This window comes from Columba livia, chromosome 6 (assembly GCF_036013475.1).
Source record: "Columba livia isolate bColLiv1 breed racing homer chromosome 6, bColLiv1.pat.W.v2, whole genome shotgun sequence".
NCBI classification, from domain to species: domain Eukaryota; kingdom Metazoa; phylum Chordata; class Aves; order Columbiformes; family Columbidae; genus Columba; species Columba livia.
In genome coordinates, this window is record NC_088607.1 from 2,575,863 (window position 1) to 2,585,657 (window position 9,795).

Below are 9,795 nucleotides of genomic sequence, written 5' to 3' on the forward strand. Positions count from 1 at the left end.
AGGCTTTAATCTGAAGAGACACTCGAGTGTTGTGTAACTATGTACATTAAACTCATTACATTTTTGATAAAATACAGTAACTCCCTATTCACAGCAGCCACTTTTCAAAACTGTGACTTGACTATTTAATTTTTTTAATAGCAAGGATGCATAGTCTGCATCAGAGACTGACAGTATTCAAAATCATCATATAAAGTAATTTTAAATAACAACTGTCCTTTGAAAATACTCTGTAGCCTGAAAATACTGTGTATGTCATTATTACTTCTTTTATCCCTTGCATATATACTTAAAAACATAAATACCATAGAGAAAGTGGGTTGTTTTTTACAGTTAATTAAACCAATTTGTTACGCATTTGTACTTTAAAAGGCCAAACATTTGCAAATATTGACAAACAAGGGGCAATGGAGAGAGAATGATTGACTCGTGTTGAGAGAGACAAACAGGACATCATTGGCGACCTGACCCCATCTTCATGTTGGCTTTCCAAGACAGCAGCTAATGTTCTACTTACTCTTTGGATCCTGCATCGACCTGTGATTCCTCCCTTTGCTTTGTCCAGTGGTTACACCCTCTGCACAAGTCCTCAAGGAAAAGAAATGGAGTTAAGAAACCTCTGCAAGGAAAAGGGAAGATGTGGTTATTTGCCAAGCCTGACTGAAACGCCTCTTCCTACCCCCTTCCCCGGAGTCAACATGCTGTTCTCAGAATTAACTTTCCTTCTAAGTGATCCTTTGCTCCTGGAACACAAAGAGTTCAGACTCTTTATGAATCCCCATATCCACTGTGGCTGCAGCTGATAGTCTTCAGCCTTTCTCGACTGCTAAGAGCAAGGCTAGGGAGGAGCCACCGCAGCGATCCGTCAATCCCCTGTTACTGAAATAAAAACCTACCAGCAGAAATTCCATTTAGAAGGGATAAAAGACAGATAGGAGAAGCTGTATTAGCAACCCCATTCAACGGCAGCTCTGGGTTTTCTCTTTCTCTGAACTATAACCGGCGTTGAACGGTAGACAGGGCACCTGGTACCTCCCCAGAGAAACACAACCAATGTCCCCTGAAGATGCTCGGAGTTGGCTTTGACCTGGATGAACCAGACTTAGAATTGGGCTCTGAGGGCACCTGGCTTCAGCATTCTCTCAAAACTTGTTCTGAATGAAAAACCTGCTAGGAATACGCAACGTGATGTGCTCATTTGTGTGAACCACCTACTCCTCAAATAAAACACATACCCAAACATCACCAATGTAACTCAGAAAACCAAAGATGCACGCGAAAATAACTTCAGAAAAGCCTTGGCCCACATCAGCCAAAGGGAGGGAAAGATCATATAAGATCAAAATATCACAGAGGAGATTAAAATAATCATAAATGAGGTAATAACAAGGTCTAGGAGACAAAAGACAACATCACCAGCTACAAATTTGCAATGCTTTCTCTCTTTTGCTGGGCATTTCAGAGGAAACAGGGCATGAGACAGGCACTTGGCAATGTACCTCTGCCAAGTATAAGGAGAGGCATAATAAGATATCAGCATCCCTCAAACACACAGCAATGCTTTTAAAAAATTACCTAGGAATGCTTCTGACACGCAAAATACTGTAGTGCAAATTTGCATGTGAATGTTGAACCTCCGGGTGACAAAGGTGATTTATGGATAGACAGAAATTGATGTGATAAACATATATACATATACAATACAAAGATACTGAATGTAGCTAAACCTCAGAAAAAAAAGATTAAATGGTTGAAGAGATTCTGAACAGCTCATAATTACTGAAACCCCTTTAGAGAACAGATAAGCTGAGCCACTTGATGGATTCCTTCAGCACTGAAGTCAAGGTGAGGAAGGGAGCCCCGCCAGCTGGATGTCCTATGTCCTGACTGGTCTCTCTGTCTCCCAAGCGGTCCTTGGCAAACATTCAAGCTCAATGTCTAGAAGTGGGGTTCAGGGTGTAACATCTGTCTGCAGCGCTGTCATGGGAGTTCGGCAAAAAATGAAAGGATGATGAGTCGATTGTCGGAGGAATTTGTCACTTTTGGAATCTGTACCGCTCGTCCCGAGCTGGGTTATCAAAATGATGTGGCCTGAGACCCGCGTGAGGCTCCCAACGGTCCTGGAGATTATAAGAACTGGAAAGAAGACATAAAACAATAGCAGGGCCTAAGACAGGGTAACATCATTTGGCAGCAAGCCTGGACTTGCTTCCTCCCTAGAGAAGATGTGTTGGCACTTGTACTGGAAAGTGATGAGCAAGTTTCTGCTTGTGCAGCATTTCCAGGATGGAGGGATTGAGAAACCGTTCTACAGAAAGGAATCACTATGGGGTGTGTTTTGGAGCGCCAGAAGGGACAGTGGTTTAGATGTGATGTAAAACTGAATTTACCAAGGCACAGACAAATCATATTCTAGCAAAGTGACAACCTTGCTCCTTCCTTCCCTACCTATTGCTGTAGTACTAACGTGTCAGTGAAAGAACCTACAGTCTGTGATTTTAAGGGGAATTATTCTGCCCCAGGGGGTAACTATAGCAAACTTTCTGCTGCAAGGTAACAGTAGTTATCAAGCCTAAAGAGAAATCCCCAGCTTCCACTTGAGATATCTGTTACAACAGTCATAGGTGACAGAAAATGTACTTTATTTCAAGAACATTCTATTAAAAAGGGTAGGAACTCTGGTAACACCGCAGCTGCTCTTCCCATAGGTAACTGCACAAATTTCTGCTCCCGATGGAGCTGGAGATGATGGAGTTTGACCACTATGCAATCCAGGACATTGTTCTTGGATGTCAGAGTCCCCACACACTTGGAAACTTCACCCGGCTGGAGTGTCAGCCTGTTCAAAGGCACAGCAGTCGTGCTGGGATGAGAATTATCGTCAAGTGTTTTCGGCAAGTTAATTTATGCCACAGAGACACATACTCGTGTTCACGCCTCATACAAGGCAGCTGGAAATTGACTTTCCAACAGAAGTCTCTGCCTTGCTCTGAGAAAACACACTCTGTTTCTGAAGTGTCAAAATATATTTAAAGCTAAATCTATTCAGTAAATCTGAAGACTTGAAAATTAGTCCGGCCAAATCGTATCTCTCCTACTTGTTTGGAAATTTATTGCTAGTAACCTGGTATGGCTGATATTATAAAAATATCTGCTTTTCATTCTCTTGCCGTTCTCTCTGTGGGACTGTATTCAGTTCTCTTTCCCTCTGGGATGTTGTCCAAATATTTCCTACTTCATTCAAATCGCACTTTACCATTCACCATAGGAGAAGAGTACAAGAAGGAAGATGGTCCTCTGCACTCTGTGGACGTTATTAGACCAGAATGTTGCCGTGGGAAGAAGATTCTCCACTGAGTTGCAGGCCATCCAGCCCCTGTGGAGTTAGGACCATGCTCATACAGGTGGTCTGAACAGCTCTGCTATGGTGACGTTCAGTCAGAATCATAGAATCATTTTGGTTGGAAGAGACCCTCAAAATCACCAAGACCAACCATGATGTAATTCTAGCACTAAACCATGTCCCTGAGAACCTCATCCCCATCTATTCAACTCCTCCAGGGACAGTGACTCCAGCACTGCCCTGGGCAGCCTGTTCCAATGCCCCACAGCCCTTTGGGGAAGAAATTGTTCCCAGATCCAACCTCAACCTCCCCTGGTGCAATTTGAGGCCGTTTCCTCTGCTCCTGGTGCTTGTTCCTGGGGAGCAGAGCCCGACCCCCCTGGCTCCAAGCTCCTTTCAGGCAGTTCAGAGATCAGAAGGTCTCCCCTCAGCTCCTGTTCTCCAGCTGAACCCCCCAGGTCCCTCAGCCGCTCCATCACACTTGTGCTCCAGCCCCTCACCAGCTCCGTTCCCTTCTCTCCACTTGCTCCAGCACCTCAAGGGCTTTCCTGGTGTGAAGGGTCCAACACTGACCCCAGAATTCAAGGTAGGTCCTCACCAGAACCTCTGCTAAGCTGGATGTGGTGCTCAGCACTGCTGGCATCCCCAGCTCTTGAAGGTACTCACGATAAGGATGCTCCCAGAGCCCAGGTTGCCCTTTGAAGACTTAGGTGAATATAATTTAGACTCTTGTCATTGCTGGGGATATTGTCTGCAAAATAATCAAGGAATTGATTAAGCAATAGAATAATCTTAAACCAAAAAATGGCATAGGTAGGAATTTGCGTTACAGAGATCGAAACTCCCGTGCATGCAGCATTAAAGAAATGATGATAATTACAAAGAAAAACAAAACAAAAAAAAAAAGAGGAGCATGTGTAGCCAAGCATATGAAGAAGAAATAACCAGGCTCAGGCATCCCTGCTGTTTTCTCTCATTTTCTTCTGAGCAGAGGGAGATCTTTTCAACTCTTCCCACATTACAGGAGGAGAAAAGTAAAGAAACACAGTCAACCTCCTTCCCAGTCCAGGTGCTTTATGCTGAGCAGAATCAGAGATAACCATGAGATGGGATGGCCCTGGAGACACGTGGTGTCTCCAATCAGTCAATGTACGTGATGTACAAACACAGGGTGAATGACCAACGGAACAGCTCAAGGATGAAAGCGCTGGGTGGAAAACCCAAGGGCTGCTCACCTGGAGAAGGCGAACTGTCCTCGTCGAAGCTCTGAAAGTCATATGAGAAGATCCAATAGGCGATCGTAGCATTAAGGAGGAAAACCAACACTTTACTGAAGGTAAATTAACAATTTGTGGGGAAAGGAGTCAGGCCAAACACTCAATATTTGGAGTTGAGCTCTGCCCTGGCTCACCATTTAGGAATACTCTGAATTTTCACTTCTCTGAAATAAAAAGAATCCAAATAGTAAAGCCTGGGTTTTGATGAGGAAGAGTATGTCTATCTAAAGTTTAATACAAAAAAAGGGAACGTATTATGTTTGAACATTACAAATGTTGGCAGCTGCACAGCTGCTGATTAATTTATAACCACAACTTTCTATATCGCAGGCTCAACCCACTTCCGTTTGACATCTGCTAAATGACAAAGATCTCCTGTTTCTCATTTTGTTTACACATTGGTATTTTCTTTAAGGTATGTTCACCATAAAACCTGACTTGCGTTTCTGTCATTTCCACTTCTATCAAAATTCAAGTTAATTTACTGCATAAATGGATGCAACTTTGGAACCTAATACATTAAAAATGGAACTGATAAACTTAAGGTTTCATTTGGTACCTATATGAAATATTCAACAAAAAAGGTCAGAAATCCTATTTGCAGATGAAGAAACTTCAGGGGTGGATTTCTGTAGGCAAGAGTAAATGCTTTTCATTGACACATAATTAATTGCAGGAGGAAGTATATCTATATAAATTCAAGCATGTGTATTTTTAATAAAGAGACCTTAAAAGCACAGAGGAAGTAAGATCACCTCAATATTTCAAAATCAAAATTATCAAAGGTTTAATTCTATTTCTGCTTATACAAGGCACCTGCTTCATTGGGTGATGTGTCTCTTGACATCGGATACACATGAAACTGAGGGAAAAAAATCAGGAGAACAGTAACATAATCTAAATAAGTGTTTAAAGAGCAACGTTTGTGTATGTTTTCTTTTGCTACTCCATCAATACTTCAAGCAAACCAAAAAGGTTGTTTGAGTTTCATTTTTAATTTTTAAGTCTTTAATTGTATTACTTGTCTTACTTTGTTTTATTGGTTTTACTTAGTTGATTGTCCCAGTTTTGTTAAAAACAAGTTTCTCTTTTAGTGATTTTGCCTGTCAGCTAAAGCCTTCATGTTGGCTGCGTTTTCCTGGAGAACCAGACACATGTTTTGGTAAACCTAGCAATGGAATGCAAACTTATTGATAAACATGGATGGAGGGCGACGAGAAACAAGTGACCAAGAAACTGACCAACTGTGTATAACATTCCATTCACGTAGACACTTCATATAAAAGTGGGAGATCGCGAGGATCTCGTCCCTTTTTTCCCTCTTTTCTTCTGCTCATGGCCGACATTAGGAGAGGACCTTGCTAGTCGTCCCTGCAAACTGAGGCCTAGTGACAGACTGAATCCAGCTCCGGTTGGCTGCAGAGTCCAGTCCAGGACTTTGGTTGCCGGCTCTGCAGTTGCTGAGACTTTCAAGATTGGTTTTGTATATTTTGTATTATTTTCTCTATTCTTATTATTAGCATTAGTAAAACATTGTTAATTTTTCCAACTCTCTTCTCTCTGTCCTTCTGTCCCTCCCAATCGCCTGTGCTGAGTGGGAAGTGGGGAGAGGGAGGGGCAAAAGGGGGAGGCAGGGGGGGAGAGGAGGTTAACAATACATCTGCCAGGGTTTTATCGTCACCCCGCAATCTAAACCCTCCACGTTGATTTTACTACTAGTTTATAGCAGGACAGTTTTCATCTATGTCTGGTTTACATCCAAAAGCAATTAAACTGCTAATACTCAGGTATTTACAAAATCACATACAGATGATATGTAACAACTGCTGATGCCAGAAAATAACCTGAAACAGGAGAACGATGAGTCCTGGTAAACACGAAGTTACTAAAGAGATTAATCTAAGAGCAGTAATTTATGTGATCTAATGCTATATTTTCAAAATTCATCACTAGGACAAGGATGAGACCAATTTCTTTTACATCTCATTCACATTTTCAGCCTTCTTCATACACAAGTATTTATCTTAACATGTATTTATCTTAACAAGTATTTATCTTAACATGATTTCTTTTCGTTCTGAAAAGGCATTCACGTAAACCATTCAAACAAAGTCATGCATCTCTATAAAAATAAGATAAATGCTTCAATTCTGGGCAACCAATTAATCTCCAAAGCAGAATCACAGCTGTGCAAGGTGCTGCTGGACACTCAACTTCCACCAAATTCAGTGGGCAATCAAGAGGCCCAGCACCTCGGGGTTTCAACCCAAAACCTTTTCTCTGCACAGCAAAACACGTATCAATTACATACACGACAGGTACATCCTCCTAAACACAAGGGACAACTGAAACAAGAAATATTTCTTCTGAAAATATGCAATACTGTTTGTTTATCGGCTGTTTTCCACCTCTACGACACCTTCGATAAACAGCAGTGCATCGATATTTAGTCACGAGCAATAATTTAGTTGCCTTGTTGTCAGAGTACATTATACTGAAATACACATATTTTGAGAAGGCACTGGGGAGAAAGAAGAAGGGGAGAAAGAAGAAGGGGAGAAAGAAGAAGGGGAGAAAGAAGAAGGGGAGAAAGAAGAAGGGGAGAAAGAAGAAGGGGAGAAAGAAGAAGGGGAGAAAGAAGAAGGGGAGAAAGAAGAAGGGGAGAAAGAAGAAGGGGAGAAAGAAGAAGGGGAGAAAGAAGAAGGGGAGAAAGAAGAAGGGGAGAAAGAAGAAGGGGAGAAAGAAGAAGGGGAGAAAGAAGAAGGGGAGAAAGAAGAAGGGGAGAAAGAAGAAGGGGAGAAAGAAGAAGGGGAGAAAGAAGAAGGGGAGAAAGAAGAAGGGGAGAAAGAAGAAGGGGAGAAAGAAGAAGGGGAGAAAGAAGAAGGGGAGAAAGAAGAAGGGAGACACACGGAACTTTCTCTTTCCTCCTTCGGTTTTGCATGCTAATGAATCTCGTAGAGCTGAGGAATTCCATCAGGCCTGGCAGGGCTGGCAAGGCCCTTCATGCTGGTTTTGCCCTCCCAGCCCCTGCCCTCTCCTGAGCAGATGCTGCCAATCGTGCTAAATTGGGTAGTGGTTTTGGAAGCGAACAAATTGGGACTAGAAAAAGACCCCAAGCTCATTTTCAATTTTGTTCCGAGCTCCTCTTTGAACTCGAGCAGTTAGGAAAGCAATAAATAGGCCAGGGCCATAGGGGAACAGCACTTGATGTACATTTGGGTCAGGGGCTACCACTAGGATTTCTTTCGAAATCCAGATGATATTATATTTTTTAAAAAAATAAAGCCACCAATAAAGTTTTGCATGGAACACTGGGGCTGGTCACACACACAATATTTACTTAGCCACCAGAAAAACAGGGCAATCTGCACTGCAAAATAGATAGGAATGATATTTAGAACAAAGTTTATTTTACCCAGTCGCACATTGTAAACTTCCTGAAATGTCACAGTTCTATTTTAAAGTGGGTATTCTACAATTACAAATAATTACTATAAGAAAGTAACTGATGGAGGTCCTACACTTTTAGCAAAATCTGTATTTTAGTCTGTAATAAGTCAATAATAATTTAATAGCAAAATTTCAGTCATCATGTTATCTAAATTTATTACAGTTGCATAATTAAACAAAATAATGAATCTATCTGCCCTTTTTTTGTTCTTCTGCCTTGTCCTTCAGCCTCCTACCAAGGAACACCTATGGATATCAAGTTGAGTTTTCTTTAAACGGAAACTTGAATGACCAGTCAGAGTTTGGTGGGTTATTATTGAGTTCAAGTTTGCTTTACTCTTCTCATACACAGGGTGTAAACTTATGTTAGAACGGGTAAGGCTGAAGATGCTCGGACTGAAGGCGATTCAGGTTCTGGAGCAAACATGTTCCCTGGCAGCAAAGCCCATGGGGTGGCAATTCAGTAGATTTGCTCCCACAGAAACTTCTTCACTAAATTTTAATGAAAAATATTGAAAACATAACCTTAAGATCTTCAGTTGAAACTATTGGAGCCTCAAGGACCAGACTCAAGCCTCCTCTTCAACAGAATACAAAAATGTTGCTATCACAGATGGGACAAGGCAATAGATGGTCTAATATTCCATATTCTAGACATGGGGTGAGCCAAAGAACAGGATACAAGTTTTTATTTTATCTTCGCAGAGCTATTAGAACCTCTTTATTTTAATGGGGTCCCTTTGCTTCTTTTTTAAGGATCTTCTAAGGACAATGCACAGTTATTAGTATCTAGAACACCTCGGTGTTCATTACACTATTATCACTCACTTCAGAGCAAGAGAAAAATCATACAATTGTTCTTCTAATGGAATGAAGCTTTCGAAGAAATGACAAATAAAGAAGAAACATCCACATTTGCTATTGTGAAGACCAAGTCCCTCTCCTTTTACCCTTCAGGTGTTTCTCACTAACCCTAAATTTACTTCCAGGAAGAAAACAAATCTCAAATTGTTTACAAAATTCATAAAAATTAGTAAAATCAGTGGCATAAAAACTAATTGGAGGAGCTTATTCTCTTTTTCTTTCCGAGCCTGTTTCTATCACTTTAGCAGTCTGCTTGCAGCCCATTCAATGGTACAAAACATGAACATTGAATCAGAAATAAATTAGAAAAACAGTTTAGGAAATAAGGACGACCAAGCTTGGAGCTACATTGTTAAACAAGGCCAGCAAGCTTGGTTCCAAAAATGTGATTTTTAACAGTAATGTGATAGATGATACCAAGTGGATTGCGTGATGGGTTGTCACCTTGGTGCATAGGGAGAAAACTGTGGAAAGACATAATAGTAGTGAGGATATATAAGTTAAATGCTCCATAGGCAGTTCATACCACTAAACTTAAATATCAGGGTGAACCTCATGACCCTTGAAATACATCTAAAAAGTCATCTGCCAAGGAATTGACTACATCTTCCTTCAGAAAAGGGCCATGAAGTTGGAAGAGCCTGTCGGTATCTGCATCAATATTATCTGTTGGCATTCAAAAAGTCAAAGGGGACCCTAGAAAAATTACGATCTCTTGTCCATACAGTCCCAGCCACTTTGGGTTTAGATCTGCATGCAACCCTTTGATCTAAATAGAAAGTTTTAATTACGTTGAAAGTGGAAGAGCATCAGGTTATTAAGTCCAGAATGTCGATTTAATGATGGGTTTCACTCATGTTT

The 9,795-nt window shown here is 41.2% G+C and overlaps 1 long non-coding RNA gene across 1 annotated transcript in view; it reads right to left on the reverse strand.

Annotated features, from left to right (window-relative positions):
• LOC110363080 (uncharacterized) overlaps positions 1-7,218 on the reverse strand; it is a 115,079-nt gene extending 107,861 nt beyond the window's left edge. Inside the window, exons 1-2 of the long non-coding RNA XR_010473361.1 lie at positions 4,579-7,218; positions 518-4,094 (exon numbers count right to left, since the gene is read on the reverse strand). This is a non-coding gene — a long non-coding RNA (uncharacterized LOC110363080). The remainder of the gene's footprint in view (positions 1-517; positions 4,095-4,578) is intronic.
• Between the last annotated feature and the right edge of the window lie 2,577 nt (positions 7,219-9,795).